The sequence below is a fragment of the Protopterus annectens genome, chromosome 13.part0 (genome assembly GCF_019279795.1).
Source record: "Protopterus annectens isolate FY-2018-M chromosome 13.part0, PAN1.0, whole genome shotgun sequence".
In the NCBI taxonomy this organism is placed as follows: domain Eukaryota; kingdom Metazoa; phylum Chordata; order Ceratodontiformes; family Protopteridae; genus Protopterus; species Protopterus annectens.
The window spans coordinates 138960978-138977111 of NC_056747.1; the positions used below are offsets into that span (position 1 = coordinate 138960978).

The 16134-nt window shown below is 42.3% G+C and overlaps 1 protein-coding gene across 2 annotated transcripts in view; it reads right to left on the reverse strand.

Moving 5' to 3' along the window:
* Positions 1-16134, reverse strand: part of MED26 (mediator complex subunit 26) — a 527523-nt gene that overhangs the window by 280770 nt on the left and 230619 nt on the right. The gene's annotated exons all lie outside the window — the stretch shown is intronic.

Here is a 16134-nt window from a genome sequence, read left to right on the forward strand (position 1 = left end):
GTATCTGGAACCCTTAGGGTGTCTGGATTTGCCCCTTTGAGCTCTGACACAAGAAAGGACCATTTTTTTGTTGGCCAGTGTCTACTGAATCTTGGTGGCTGCACTTGTAAGAAGTCTTTAACAGTTTGCATAGACTTAGCCTTGTCTTCCATTTTCTTTAAAACCTCTTCTGCCTTGATACCAAACAGAGTATCATGCTGTAAAGGTGTATCTAGCAATTTAGCTTTAACATGATCAGGCTAATTTTGTTTTTTCAGCCAGGCATGCCTCCTAATCACAGATCCAGTAACTGCGGCCCTGCAGGAGGCCTCTAAGGAATCAAAACCACACTGCAACGTATGCTTTCCAACCTGTTCAGCTGCATGCAATAATTCCTGCAATTCTTTATTTTCTGCACTTCCAGAAATCAAGATCATTTTCTGTTTCAGCAATCCCATAACATGTTGTTGATACCAAAGCATACGAAATTGATAGTTTAAGGCCCTGACTGCCAAGGTAGCAGATGTATAAACCTTTTTTCCCCATCTGTCCAGTGCCCTTGAATCTCTGTCAGAGGGGGTAGGATTTTTTGCTGTTGAGGCCTTAACTCCCTTTGGACCCTGTGAAATAGTTTAAGGATCAGCAGCATGGTTTCAAAATAAAAATGTATGCGAGTCAGGGTCAAGCTTGACTCCGAAAACACATCATCCACAATATCTAAAACAGGGGGAATGGCTAAAGGCCCGTGCTGAGGGAGAAGGAAATCCCTGAGCCTCTTTTTTGATGCTGAGATATCTTGACTCTACCAGTGAAAATGTTCCCTCAAAGTATGCAAGGTTTCTCCAAATTAATAATCCTCAGGATGAGATGCAGATGGTATAGACTCTTCTGCATCAGAATCCTCATAGAGAGGTATAGAGAATTCCTGATCAGAAGAGGAATCAGAAGAAAAAGAAGCCTGATCTGAAGATTCATAGTCAGTGTCTTGTCTAGGCCTCTTACCTGATCAAGGTAATAAGGTCTTCAGTCAAAAATTTTGATAATCGGTTTTTTAGGCATAGAGGCCTGTGCACGTGGCTCATGCGTCATTTTTTTTAGTTTTAGAAGTTACTTTTGTCTGTGGTTTTGCAGCTGTCGTCGGTTTGATATACAAATGTTGAGGTCTGAATACACCCTCAGAAGCCAGTGCCCACTCAGCAGCTCTGGACCCAGAGGGAGATACATATGTCGGTCTAATACCTTGAGTATCTTGCAGCATGCCGGACTCCACATGGGTGTCTGTAGAGGCCTGCGACTCGAAGGTAGGGGGTATCAGGGGCTGTGAAAGCGCCTCACTGAGTAACGGCAAACCGGCGACTGGCTTAGAAGAAGCTTCGTCGTCAGTTTTGGATCTCGACTGCCTTTCTCTGTCCTTTTCTTTGCGTTTTTTGTGTACTCCGGTAGTCAAATTGCTATCAGACGACATTTCCGGGTAATTAAATATGTTTCCAAAATACTTTGAGGCAAAAATGTACCGATGCTTAATAGTGCGTTGGTTAAATCTAGCACAAAACAGACAGCCAGGCACGTTGTGATCAGGGCCTAGGCAAGGAATACAGTATAAATGGAAATCCTTATGAGGCATTTGCTTCCCACAAGTAATACAATTATTAACTTTTTCCTGACATCAGTATGGAGCAAGAAAAAAAAAAGTTTCTCCAATGGGGTACTTAGCTTTAGTGAAGACTTCGGTTCTGAAACTCAAACTCAAATATTTCAGTAGTCGGCTGACCGGCAATTATGAAATGCTTCTGCTTCGGGCACCGCACGGCAAGAAAGACTAAAGAAAATGGCGTCTGCTGCATGTTTTATACCCCTGACTACCTAACATCATGGAAGAGGAGACCGCAACCAACGCAGGACCCAAGACTTTGGAATTCAGGCCGACTGAGGGCAACCTGCAAGCAGATTAACCAAATGTAATGACTGCAACAGTGAAACACTAACATCCACTGGGCAGCTAAAATCCATTGTAACACATGCATGTGGTACCTGGCCAGAGTAACAATAAGAATGGCCAAGACCATGGAACTGAGCCCGAAAAATCAAATGAACTGGGGGGGGGGGGGGGGTCATGTGACAGGTCCAATACCGGTTTGACCCGCTACCAAATCAACTGAATTCTGCACAGAGGCAAAGTCGCAAGCTTGATATGGAGTCCAACTGAACTATGAATTTGAGCTACTGAGTAGGAATCAGACTGGATTTTGCCAGGTTGACGGAAGAGGGGGAGAACATACTGAATCACTTGGGTCAGTCAATGCCTTGAAGGTGCCATAAGGAGCCAATGGTCAAGGTATGGAAAGACCTAGAACCTCTGCAGATGCAGGTGAGACGCCAACATTGCCATACACTTGGTAAACACCCGAGGGGGACTGTGTTGAGACCAAAGGGTAGGGTTCAGAACTGGTAATGACTGGCTCCTAGCCAGAAGTGAAGATGTCTCCTGGGACGTTTGTCTACTTTAATGTGATAAGTAGGTGTCCTGTAGTTGCAAAAAGCACATCCTATCGTCCTTGTGCAAAAGGGGCAGAATGAACTGAGCAGTGACCATCCAGAACTTGGATATCTTTACTGAAAGATTGAGCTTGCGGAGATCCAGAATAGGACGAAGGTCCCAAGTCTGTTTTGGAGCTAAAAAGATGTGAGAATAAGTGCCGGACCCTCACTGTCCTGTTGGGACCTCTTGGATGGCTCTTTTTAGAAGTTGTTGAACTTCTTTGAAGGTCAACTCCCTTTGAATGGGTGGAATGTCTGGGAGGTAATGACTTACTGGAGGGGTTTCCGAAAAGGGAATGAAACAGCCCTTGGAAACAATATTTAACACCCACTGATCAGAAGTGAAGTTTGCCCAGGCTTGTGGGTACAGGGAAATTCGACCCCCAACTGCCTCCAGGGCAGCACAGTTAGGCAATGCTTCAGGAGTGCAGATAGGGCTGCTCAGAGAAGGGTTCCCTGCAGCCCTGATTTTGCAGACCCCCCTGCCTCGAGGGTGTCGTCATTCACTGAAACCTCTTTCCCTGCCTCTGGAAGAGGATTTGTCAGGAGCATCCTGAAAAGGAAACTGCACCTTATGGAACCACATCTTTCTGGTTCCCAGTTGGGTCTTTGAGAGTGACCTCTGGGGAGATGAAAGCTTGATCCCTACCACAGACAGTCTTCCCTTCCTGCTCACTGCGGGTCAAAGTGCACTTTACGGAAGGTCCAAAGAGAGTGGAACTATTAAAGGGAGCATTAGTAAATGATGCCTTAAAGGGTTCTGTGAACCCGTACAAGTATAGCCAGGCATGACGCCGCAAGGCAATGCCTGTCCCAGCAGCTCGAGAAGTAGCTTCCACAGCATTGGAGATCAACCTCATTGAGAAATTCGCGAGGGAGGTCAGAGTACATAGCTTGGTAGATACTTGCTTGAGGTTCTCCACCAGCAATAACCCTGCATGGGAGGTGGAAAGCTCTTGGACGAAATGCCTCTCAAGGTGGATAAAAAGTGCCAAGTAGTCTGTTGCTCTCAATCCAATGGTAGTTGAGGCATGCACCTACTTCCCAAAGGGGTCTACCGCCTGGGACTCCCTATTTGAGGGGTGAACCTTTGAGCTCTGCTCAGCTAGCTCCTCTTTAGTGGCTGTGTCAACCACAATGGCATCAACTGGTATGTCTTTGCTCCAGAACAAGCAGTTTGCCGGGGGACTAAGGAATTCATTTACCCGATCTGGAACAGGCTCCATTCATGTCTAGTTCATTCCAGGCCCTGCTGGTGATCAGATCCACTAATCCATCAACAGGTGGACACCCAGAAGGTAGCCGGGCCCATCCCAAAGGCCTTCAGAAATACGGACTCCTCTGAAGACAGGGGTTGAGACCACCACCCACCCTTTTGTTTCAGGAGTTCAACAATGTCTACAAAGGAGACATTGAGTGGAGATCTGAGAGACACATCTCCGTGGGGGAGTCCAAGTGTCTCCTCTTGCACTTTTTCTCTTGCGATGAACCTCCTCCCCTGGGGGCTTCAGGGAGGACTCTGAGGAGACAGGGACTCCCAGAGGGGAGGAACCACCTGAAGGCTCGATCAGGAGGGCTGACCAAGGACAGGATGTGAGGTCACACCAGCTGAGGTACAGAGAGGTCGGGAGGGACCTGGAGGTGTGGCAGATGAAACTCCAGACCTGGAGAAGGTCCTCTCTACCACCTAGAAAGCTGAGGGGCTGGAAACAGGCCCATTCCCTACGTCTGAGGGAGAAGTTCCTCCCAGAGAGGGGGAACGCACCTGGAAACAGACCCATGACCCCCTGATGGTAACAGCCCGGTGTTATTAAAGGCCAAAGTGCCGAGAGGAAGGGCTCGGTCAGAACAAAAGGTACCAGACCTCCCACCCCCATAGAACTGGCATCAACCACTCTGGTAGTGGGCTCACACCTCTCCAAGGGTGGAGGAACAGAATAAGCCACACACATAACTAGCCTAAACTAAGCTATGGGAGATGAGGGATCAACACTAAAGGGAACAGTAAATAAACTTCACTACCCTAGAACTACAAAAACTAAGGGGGGAAAAAATGAGCAAAAACTTTTACTTAACTAGCCAGAGTCGGGGATACGCATCTGCACAAGAAGCACGGTAAACGAGATCTGGGGATTAGACGGCAGCAAGGTGTTATGGGAGAGGGAGGAGCCAGAGCATTGGATCGGTCTGTTGAATGTTGCCTGCTTGGATCCGATGTTGGATCTTAGACCCTGTGGTGATGAAGACATGGATAATATCAGATTCCCAAGTTTAAATTCCTGGAAAGTGGGTATCATAGCAAAGAAAAATCATAGTGAATGTGTCACTACCAAAAAAGCCTTCTCTAAAACTGCACCTTGCAGTTAGAACAAGCGCCCAGAAGTAGCACATTATCAAATTTACTATATAGATATATATATATATATATATATATATATATATATATATATATATATATATAGCAAAAAACTTCCGACTCTCCACGTTAAAAAAACTTTACTTTTTATTTATAAAAATGAACAGAAGGTAAGCGCTTTCGCGTATGCTACCATACGCTTCATCAGACAATTATTTTTTTTTATTATCAAATTTACTAAATTCAAACTACGGCTAAAACACTATTCGATAAAACAGCATACCTGTTAAATGTTTCAGAAATGTGGGCTAGAAAGAACCTAAAATCCAAGGAATAAATTGTATATGCCACCTACAGGCTTAACAATAATTCAACTCTTATCTTACTAACTGAAACACTCCGGTATTGAACTGCAAGCTAATTTTCTCTGTTGTTAAAGAACTGCACCTATCTTGAGAGCTGTTCTACATCTACAACTATGTTACTGCCAATAACAACGTTCATTTCTATGTAAACATTTCTACATTGTTATATGTTTAGTTGTATTGTCTGGCCTGTGTTGTGACTACAAAGGGGCCTTTGACCGGTTGCCCTACTCAGTTAAATGCTGAATAAATGTGGAAGTTGTTACAAATCAACTGCACGCCATGAGCATAATTATAGATTTCTGTGGAAAAGACAGAGCCTTAACAGACATAGCAGCTGTACTATGGCAACCACTGAAAATTAAAATTCCAAAAAAGCAGACCAACACAAAGTATACCAAAAAACATACACCATAATTCTGCAATTAAATGGGGAAAGTAAATTTGGCATATTTAAAACCTAAAAATTGCAAGAAATTGCTCAGAACTTCGCAGGGATACTTCTGACCACTGGGAGTAGTAAAGACAACAAAAGATGGCTCAAGGTCGAATTAGGCTTGGAGTATGATGTAGTCACACCAAGAAAGGTTCAGCTCAAACTGTGGTTACCGATGGAAATGTCTGCATCAACAAATAAAATAGAGGAAAGTAAAACCCATACATGACAGCTACCTACAAGTCGGTGCATTTTTGCCATGCTGATGGGTACTGCCAGTCCTAAACAGATGGCAGCTAGAAGACAGCTGTATTCACTGTAAAAACCTAATTTTCATCCCTGTTACTAAAGATTCACAACAACGAGTGAATTGACCAAGTCCAGTGCTCAGAAAGGCCTACATAAAATCAAATACTATTCAAAGACAAACAAGATCACACAAAGTGCTCTCTAATCCTTAAAGTTGGAAAGAGATCCAACATTTGTTACTACAGTCAGAGACAGGCAGCAGGCATACAATGCATTAGAGCTTTAAGAGAAGCCTGCACTGCAATACAGATGGTTGGGTTTACTAAACAGATCTGACGGCTGGGCACTGTCTTCCCAAGTACAAATACTGAAGACAGTGCAACGCAGCTGTAACAATATTTAAATACAATCATACAAGACAAAGAAATGCATGTGCTGCACACACAAAACATGCATGAACCTAGGAAACACTAATTCATCTGCACAGCATCAACAAGTGGCCACATGAGACTGCAAGCAATGCCGAGACACAGTGCAGTCACAACTGCCACATGCAGACTGGTGCAGAACTACACCACTGCAACACAAGGAGTCGTACTCCACATGCTACATAAAATCACACAGGCCTGTAATGAGCTGGTAAGGAGGCAAATGTAGTGCACCAGTTTCTTATCCTCAACACTACATACCAATAATCACACTGCATATTTTGACTGTCATGGAAACACACAACGTCAAGCTGTGTGTGAACAATGACTGCAGATGTCTGGAGACACATACACTGGGCCAAAACATTACACAAGTTCAATCGCAAACCTTGGACGTCGTTGCGTTCAGTTGTCAAAACTTTGCTGATGAGATGGCAGCTATGGTAGTGTTTAGGATATTTGGTTTGCTTCTTCTCTTTCAGATGCTCTGTAGATCTCCATCTAGCAAGCAAAAAAAAAAAAAAAAAAAAAAAAAGATTCTTTTGGCAGGAAAAAAAAAAAGTTAAACCTTGTAAACTATAAACCTGCACAATACCAAAATGGGGCATACTCTGTCATACATTATGCCACTGTGGGACACTATCCCCCTTGCAGCTTCAAGCACCCCCTACCACACCTGCTCTGCACCCATCCCTTAGTGATCACCAGCTATCAAGAAGGTGTCTACACACACAGCACACACAAGTACAAGAATGTGCTCTGGTACTTGTGCGACCACTCATGTCAAGGTCACAAAACAAGAACATGCTGTCTTCAAGTACAGTGCTGCCATCCTCTGGCTGGGTACCCAATGCACCACTGTAGACAGCAGTATGCAAGCCACATATCTGGTGCCCACCAAATTTTGTATAGCTCATGTCTAGGTGCTGTGTGGTTCGGGGATGCACAGCTTGCCTCAACTGGGTCCCCACCAAATGTTATGCATGTCTGGCTTGTGGCCCAGAGCATTATGTATATACTGGAACACGTTCAATTACAACAGAAATACCAACATGGTACTAAACCTTCACCTGGCCATTGGCTATTTGCCCACAGATCACACTGTCAGTAACACGTCTAAATCTTAACTTGGACATTGTCCTTGATAAAATGACCCTTCAGTGTACTACTCTTAATTACCATCAGCCATACATTTCATATGGCGAGTAGTCCTCTCCAATCACTCTCAAAGCCAGAACATTGACTGGGCAAAGGAAGGGCAGAAGTTGTTGAGGGACATTAGCAATGTAATGGAAGTGTTGACCAATCTCAGCAAGCAGTACTGGCAATCATTTCAGCAGCTGCAATCACAAATTATGGCTTTTTAAACACTGTCAGCATGTGTTATCCCTCTTAGCTTTCAGTTAAGTGGCTTTGTTGAACTGCAGCAATTAGAATGAAACATAACAGCTCTCTGTTTAGACTACATAAGTGTAGCAAAGTGCTAAAGACAACCATTTTGGTGCTCAGTTTCAAACTGGGACAGGAGGCATTGCCCAGGGATCAACCAGCCTAGTTCAACACTATGCAGCTCATCTTTTCTATGCTGAGCTATGGTAACGGCTGTACGTTTACTGCGAAATAACATTTCCATCTCGTATTGTTACTACAGGTTACTCAGCATTATTATTCACTATTTCACACTGTGTGTAAATTGCAGTCTTGGCAATCTGTAATGCATGCAGCTGTATCTCTACAACTACAATGCGAGTTATCATCCTTCAACTCTTTCCTCCCTGGAGTTAATTCATCTCTTAACTTGCTGAACAGGCCAAACACACAGAACATACGCTCACTGTATATTATATAGTACCATTCTGGAAATCTTATCAGTTTAGTTCAAGATGTAAAACTGCATCCCTTACTGAAAAGTCCTGTACTGTTTTACTGATGTGCAATGCCATTATATCTTTTGCACAGTGCACAATGCTTTATACTTTAATTTCTTCACTTTTTGCAGCACTTTTTTTTTTTTTTTTTTTTTAACTTAATCACTGCCGTTTCTTTTACGGACTGCGGTTGTGGTACTGCGGTAGCGTTGTCGCCTCACAGTAAGACGTCCTGTTCGATTCTCAGCTAGAGCGTCTTCTGTGTGGAGACATGCGTGAATGGGCGTACCTTCGTTGAAGGTTGTGCGTCAGGGCCTGCAACTCGGCACGTAAAAATCTACTACCAATCATTAGCGGACCAGAGTTCCGCTGTGGTGACCCCTAACCAGAAAATGCCGAAAGACACAACTGCCTTTTTTTTTTTCAGTGCAGGCTCTGTTACATGCACTTCGATGGAAATGCTGCTTCCTAGCTGGACATGTTCTCATGTTCTTTCAATAAATATAATCGGTGACCGACAAAACCAATAAATATAGTTAAGTGCAAAATCTCATCTTACTGTACACACTTGCCCACTTGTTCTCTGCTGCCAAGGAACTACTGCTCTAACACATACATAGTTGTCAGACAGTCTGTTCATGTGCAACTCTGACCAATACTTTGCACTGCCTAGATGCCACTGCTGTCATGCAGAAGGTGAGCATGTGGGATTGCTCTTGCTGTGCACCACAATGCAGGAAGTGGGTAAGTGGGCTGATCTTGCTGTGCACCACAATGCAGGAGGTGGGTATGTTGGCTTCTCTTGCTGTGCACCACAATGCAGGAGGTGGGTATGTTGGCTTCTCTTGCTGTGCACCACAATGCAGGAGGTGGGTATGTGGGCTGTTCTTGCTGTGCACCACAATGCAGGAGATGGGTATGTTGGCTTCTCTTGCTGTGCACCACAATGCAGGAGGTGGGTATGTTGGCTTCTCTTGCTGTGCACCACAATGCAGGAGGTGGGTATGTTGGCTTCTCTTGCTGTGCACCACAATGCAGGAGGTGGGTATGTGGGCTGTTCTTGCTGTGCACCACAATGCAGGAGGAAGGTATGTTGGCTGCTCTTGGTATGCACCACACCCCTACTCTGCATTACCCAGTTAACACTGCTATGACATATGCAGTGAGCACACAGCTGGTTCTTGTGCACCTCACCATCTTTCTCTGTATTGTCTGAACATCTGCAGTATTAATCTGGCGACACTTCTCAGCACAGTTTGTACATCTTACTGTTATGTACAGAGCACTAAAACACATGCTTCATGCATCATTTTCTGCCTGTGGAACAATGAACAGAGTTGCTGGGCGAGCGATTCTCGGTGTGCACCACATGCTACTCCTTTTACACAGTGCAAGGGGAAACTAGGAACCCTGCTGTTTGCAGCAACTTAACTTTTTAAAAAGTAACTAGCATGAATAAAAATGACCAATCAAAATATTAACAGTCTACATGCTACTTTTGATAAAGAGCATTGAGGAAAATTATGAATCCAGCCATGCTCTCTTCTGCAATACTATATTACTCATAAAAAGTGCAGAGACACAGACTCTAAATACAGTGATCACAGCAAACATATTACAAACATTACAACAAAGGTGGTCTTCGATATAGAATCTGAAGTGCAAGGATACAGGTAGGCATCCAAGTAACAGTTCTAGACTAGATAACATTTTGCATATAATTTGAAAACAGCAACTGTAACACAGAATTGTTTCCATAATCTGTATGTAATTTCCATCTTCATCCTATGTATGCTTAACCCCGTAGTAGTGGCACCTCTTTCTCTCTCATCTATGGTAATAAAAAAAGGCCTCTTAATTGCTAAAGACAAGACTGACATTAGGAAAATTTATAAAATGTTAAGTTAAATTAAAAAAAACAAAGTCTTCCCCCACCCCCAAATTTCAGCTGCCTTACTTATAGGGCTTTACATACCAATGCTATTGCATTTCACTGTATTTTAAGTTAAACTGCCTTACTCAGTTTCTCCTCCATGCACTAACTAAATAAACATTTAGTTATAGCCTTATGCTATATGACAGATTTGCAGAACATCCCTTATTTTCCTCTTATTTCTAACCCGTGCCTTGTAATATTTTAAAAATCTGTTAATGGATTCTTGGGCATTTTTGTTACTTTTGAGTAAAACAGCTAGAACATAACACTGGACAAGCAGGAAATAAATGAGTGCTACATAAATGTTGCCTTCCCCATTCTGTTACTTCTATGAAATGCATGAGCAGTACATCACTTTGCAAGTCAGAGGAAGAACTGTACTGTCATTATACAATCACGTTATTTAAGAAAGGTAAGCAACTTCTTTCTTAAACAATGTCATCATATATTGTCAATTATACAATGACCCCCCCCCCCTCCATTAATATTCCAAAACGTGCACGCTGATTGGTCAGAGTGCCCGTTGCAAATTAGACTTACACTACTGGAAAAAGGTTCGGTGCCCAGAATTTTTCCATTAGTATAAGTCTTTTTTTTGTGTGTGTTAGACAGCAATGGAGAACAGAAGAGCTCCGTTGCTGTAATCTCGCTATGTTAAATGAGTTTAACATAGCGAGATATCTTAAAAAAAGCAATGGTGATCTTCCTTTCTCCGTTGCTTTTTTAAAGCTGTTTCGCTATGTTAAACTCTTAACATAGTGAGACACCTTTTAAAAAGCAACAGAGATCTTCCTTTCTTCGTTGCTTCCACACACTGCTCTGATGTACTGCGTAAGCATACACATGTGCAGTGGGGCAGCACGGAGGCATTACACAATGCCATTATTTAAGAAAAGTATTTTTTTCTTAAATAATGTCATTGTATAATAGCAATACCCCACTTCTGGGTGTGGGTAATGCTGGATTTACCCACGGTTGTCTTTGTTTGACCACTCGGGCTTCGCCCTCGTGACCAAACCACACCAACCGTGGGTAAATCCAGCATTACCCACACCCAGGCGTGGATTATTATACAACAACCCCCCCCCCAATTAATATTCCAAAACGTGCACGCTGATTGGTCAGTGTGTACGTTATAAATCAGACTTGTACTAATGGAAAAACGTCTGGTCAACCGGACTTTTTCCATTGGTACAAGTCTTTTTTTTTTTCTATTGGACAGCAACTGAGAACGGAAGAGCTCCACTGCTGTTATCTCACTATATTAAAACGAGTTTAACATAGTGAGACAGCTTTAAAAAAAAGTAACAGGGAAAGGAAAATCTCTGTTGCTTTTTTTTAAAGCTGTCTCGCTAACATAGCAAGACACGTTTTTTAAAAAGCAACAGAGATCTTCCTTTCTCCGTTGCTTCCAGACACAGGTCTGATGTAACCATACGCAGTACATCAGAACTGCCGCAGAATACTGGACAGCTGCGGAAGGGCAGCAAGGAGGCATTATACAATGCCATTATTTAAGAAAAGTAAGTTTTTTTTTTTTTCTTAAATAATGTCATTGTATAATAGCAATAACCCACTTCTGGGCGTGGGTAATGCTTTGCCATCGTGACCAAACCACACCAACCGTGGGTAAATTCAGCATTACCCATGCCCAGGCGTGGGTTATTGCTTAAATAACCCACTCCTGGATGTGTGTGTATCAAGATTTACCCACAGCTGGGTTTGTTTAATCACTCTGGCTTCCCCCCAATGATCAAACCACACCAACCATGGGTAAATCCTGATATACCCAGTTAAAAAAATAAAATAAGCTTGAATTTGTGCTACACACACACAAATACACATTACGCATATGCTTTTCAAGTGAAGCAAGTCTCACACTACACACCCATGCTTTTTATCACCTGAAAAACAAGTCCAGTATCTAATTTTCTGACTCGAAATACAGTTAACTTCAGAGATTAGTACAATATAGATGGACTCATAACCCCAAGTACTGTACTCATCCTTGTGGTCATCTAACCTTATGAGTATGTGTTAAGGGTGTGGAGAGACAGCCTTCAAACAGACCCCCCCCCCCCGGCAAGAAAACAATTATAATGGGCGTCTCCCCTTATGCATTACTATATAATGGCTCCATCTCTCCTGGCATCAGAAAATTTCCATAACAGACACAACTTGGGGATATTCAGTCTAGCTGATCTTTTCAGATTCAGTAATGCGAAATTCTAACCAGATAGCCAAGGTTTGGAGCAGTGATCCATTTTAAGCCTACAGGGCCACTAGTGCAATGTCTCGTATGACAAAGGCTGCATTATTTTTTCATGGGTACACAAAAAAGCACATACTGTTGCTGCTTTGGGGAGTGAAAAGATGTAAACAGTAATACAAGCTGGGCACTCTAGTCAGGCTAGCAATGGAAGGTGAAACAGCAGAGATCCTTGTAGATTTCTATACTTGGTGGGACAGAAACTTTGCTGTATTTTACAAATGTAGCCTGGCAGGTGGGCTGGTTAATACTGTTGACCGAGGCACAGGTTAACAAATGAAGAACTACATGCCAGAAAAAAGACAAATCAGTGAAGTATGTGCAGTATTACAGTCACAAAGATGTGTTATCTTTATACTTACTCAATACAAGTAATATAACCACAGATTATAAAATCAACAAATGCATGCCACAAACTTACTGCTACAAATCTAGTATTCAGGAAGTGTTTCAACAGGGACACAGAATATCAAGCAACATTGGGTATGTTTGATTTAAAAAAAATGTAGACTCAAAGCTGTGACAGTGAGACAGCAAGACTTTTTGAATGATTTGGGAGCCAGGATATTTATCAATTTTCCCGGGTGGCAGATTCCAAATGCCAATGACTATAAAGATTATATCCTACCCAATTGGAAGATGGACTTTTTGGGTCTTAGTGCAAAGGCCTTGTAGTGCCTTGACAAAGGACCACTACGGGCAAACAATGAAAAAACATTTTTTTAATCTTGCCACGATTTACTGCACCTCCTAAAGCTGCCTGCAGCAAAATAAGTACTCATTCCTAATTTTATTTATTTTTTTACTCGTCTGCCCTCATGGGGGCAGATATTGTGATTCCTTTGGAAAGCTAAATCTGTCTCAATGCACAGACTGAGAACAAATAGCCCTACCATTTGTTGTCAGACTAGACTTCCATTCACTTAGAATGGACCACCTGAAAAAAAAAAATGCCAAGTGTGAGAGTCTGCAGCTCATGTGTCATTGACTGGTATATGCTGAGTTTTACAAATGTTGTTCCTATTGATGTACTACACATTCTCTGAAAGAAACTTGCAAAAGTGTCAACAAATTACTGGGATAAAAAGACTTTTCATAAGGAGCAGTTTTGCAAGTTTCAATTCCTGGCCAAGTTACTCCTCCCATCTCCCCTCCTTCAGTGGGCTACAGTCTCACATTTCCAGCTTGAGTAGATTCAACTATTTAGTCAGCTTTGCATGACAACAGACATCAAAAAAATCACAGCCTGGTGTGCCACTAAAACTGTTCCCTTATATGTCTCTTCACTTCTGAATAGCATTTCCCCAGGAATAAAAAAAAAAAAAAAAAAAAAAAGGCACACACATCAGTCATAGGGTTTGGGCCAATCTATCCTTTTCTTAATGTGCACAGTAAAATATTCAGTTTGTAATGCATTCTGGCTGATTACATGGTTATCTTTACATAGTTATTTTCTTACTGTATAACCTGAATTTATGGTACTTAATGCCAAGCTTTACAACAGTTCTCAGTTTCTTAACAATGACCTCCCAAGCCTCTGATGTGACCCAGTACTTTGTCAATATACTGTAAATACATAGATTAATACAAATATTTGAGCAAATATGACATATACAATAGTAATACACATATACCATCATTAAAACAAGATAAATGCAATATAAATCATATCAATACAGTTATGATTTCTAGTTTATGACCCTGTTTGTCTATGGAAACTTCTTCCTGAATTTATGTTCAAGCAATTGTATATTTGTTGTAGAATATCTTGTTTAATTGTTTCTCAATATTCTAACCACTGTATGCTGCATCAACTGTAAAACTCTGATTTTACACCTTTTATATTTTCTATGCTTTTTGTACAAAATAGCTATGTTTGCATAATTTATTTTTATTATTTTTTATAACTGTTTACTATGTATCTGGAGCTTTTCTCCCAGAGCCTCCGCTGAAAACAATAAACTTGTGTTCAGTCGGACTAACCTTGTAAACAAATGGAAAATAAATAAAAAATAAAATATACTAAGAAAATCAATCAATATACTAAGAAAACTTCAAAACTTAAGAAAAAAAAACACAGAAGGAAGGAAAATGTTTCCTTGATGCGGTCATGAAAATCCCACTCACTTATTCAGATATTATGGGCAAACATATTTATATACATTTACATATATTTATATTAGATAATGGCTAAGGCTCTTGCTACCCCTACAGTGCCTTTTTTTTTTTTAGATAAGGTTCAAATGACAAATTCACCACCGTAACAGGAACAGGCAAGCAAAAACTGAGGGTAATGCTACTCAATGCTAGAAATCTAAATTTCAAAATGCACTCATTCAAGGCACTCCTAATGGAGAACATCGATATCTGTGCAGTGACTGAGACCTGGTTCAAGGCTCCAAAGAGCACCCCTGCACTACCAGACTATAACTCTTAACACACTTTTCGGCCACGTAACCTGGACTGGAAAAGTACAGTTTTGTACCTACCATAAATGTAGATGTTCGAGTGTTCACCCTGCTGCAGTCATCACACTTGGGTTATCCTGTCGTCAGGCGGTCCCGCAGTCGGCCAGATTTCCTAAGTTTTGGTCCGACGTCGGTTGCTGTCGCCTCATCCCTGACATCAGCGCACCGGGGGTACATATATTGCCACCACCACCATTTTCTTCAGTTTTTCTTGCCCCAGATGTCAGGTGCCCCCAAAAAGGTGATCCAGATTAGTACCAAAAAGGTGTGAACACTGTACAAACACAAAATCCCTTCAGCTATAAGCAAATACATCAGAAAGGCATAGCAAAGATTTAGCCAGTAGATCAGAGGGGTTGGAGGGAGGGTAACCTGGACTGCAGCAGGGTGAAAGTACAGTTTTGTACCTACCATAAATGTAGATGTTCGAGTGCTAATACAGCTGCAGTCATAACAGATGGGTTATCCTGCCGTCAGGCGGCCGAATTCCAAAGTCTAGGCCCGGCGTCGGTTGTCGTCGCTTCTTCCCTGACGTCAGTGCGGCAGGGGTATAAAAGAACCAGCCGACGCCATCTTCTTCAGTTTTTCTTGCCCCAGATGTCAGGTGCCCCCAGAAGGAAGGCAAAACATAAACTTATGTAATAATGCAATGTAATATAATCAAAAAACAGTAGTTTGCAAGCAAATACACCATAAAAGAATACCCCAATCAGGTTGTATGAGGAGGTGTTTGTCATAAGGCCTGTTCCAAGAGGGGATGGAGGGAGGGAAACCTGGACTGCAGCTGTATTAGCACTCGAACATCTACATTTATGGTAGGTACAAAATTGTACTATGTTCATCGTGCATACAGCTGCAGTCATAACAGATGGGTAGAATACCAAAGCTAAATAGGGGTGGCAGGCACTAAGTGGAACTAGGAGGAGCAAGGATGCCCTGCAAGACTGCTGTGGCAAAGCCCGCTCTAGATTTAGAATAAAGTGGAAGGTGATAGTGCTTGGAGAAAGTGTGCACAGAACTCCAAGTGGCTGCTTCCAAAATGTCCTTAGTAGGAACCCTCCTGAGGAAAGCTGCAGAGGTAGCTGTGGCCCTTGTGGAGTGAGATCTGATGCTTGTAGGCACAGTTTTTCCATGAAATGAGTAACAAAAGCGTATGCAGTGGGCTATCCATTTTGAGATTGTCTGTTTGGAGATAGCCTTTCCTTGAGCACCTGTAGCATAGGACACAAAGAGTTGCTTGGA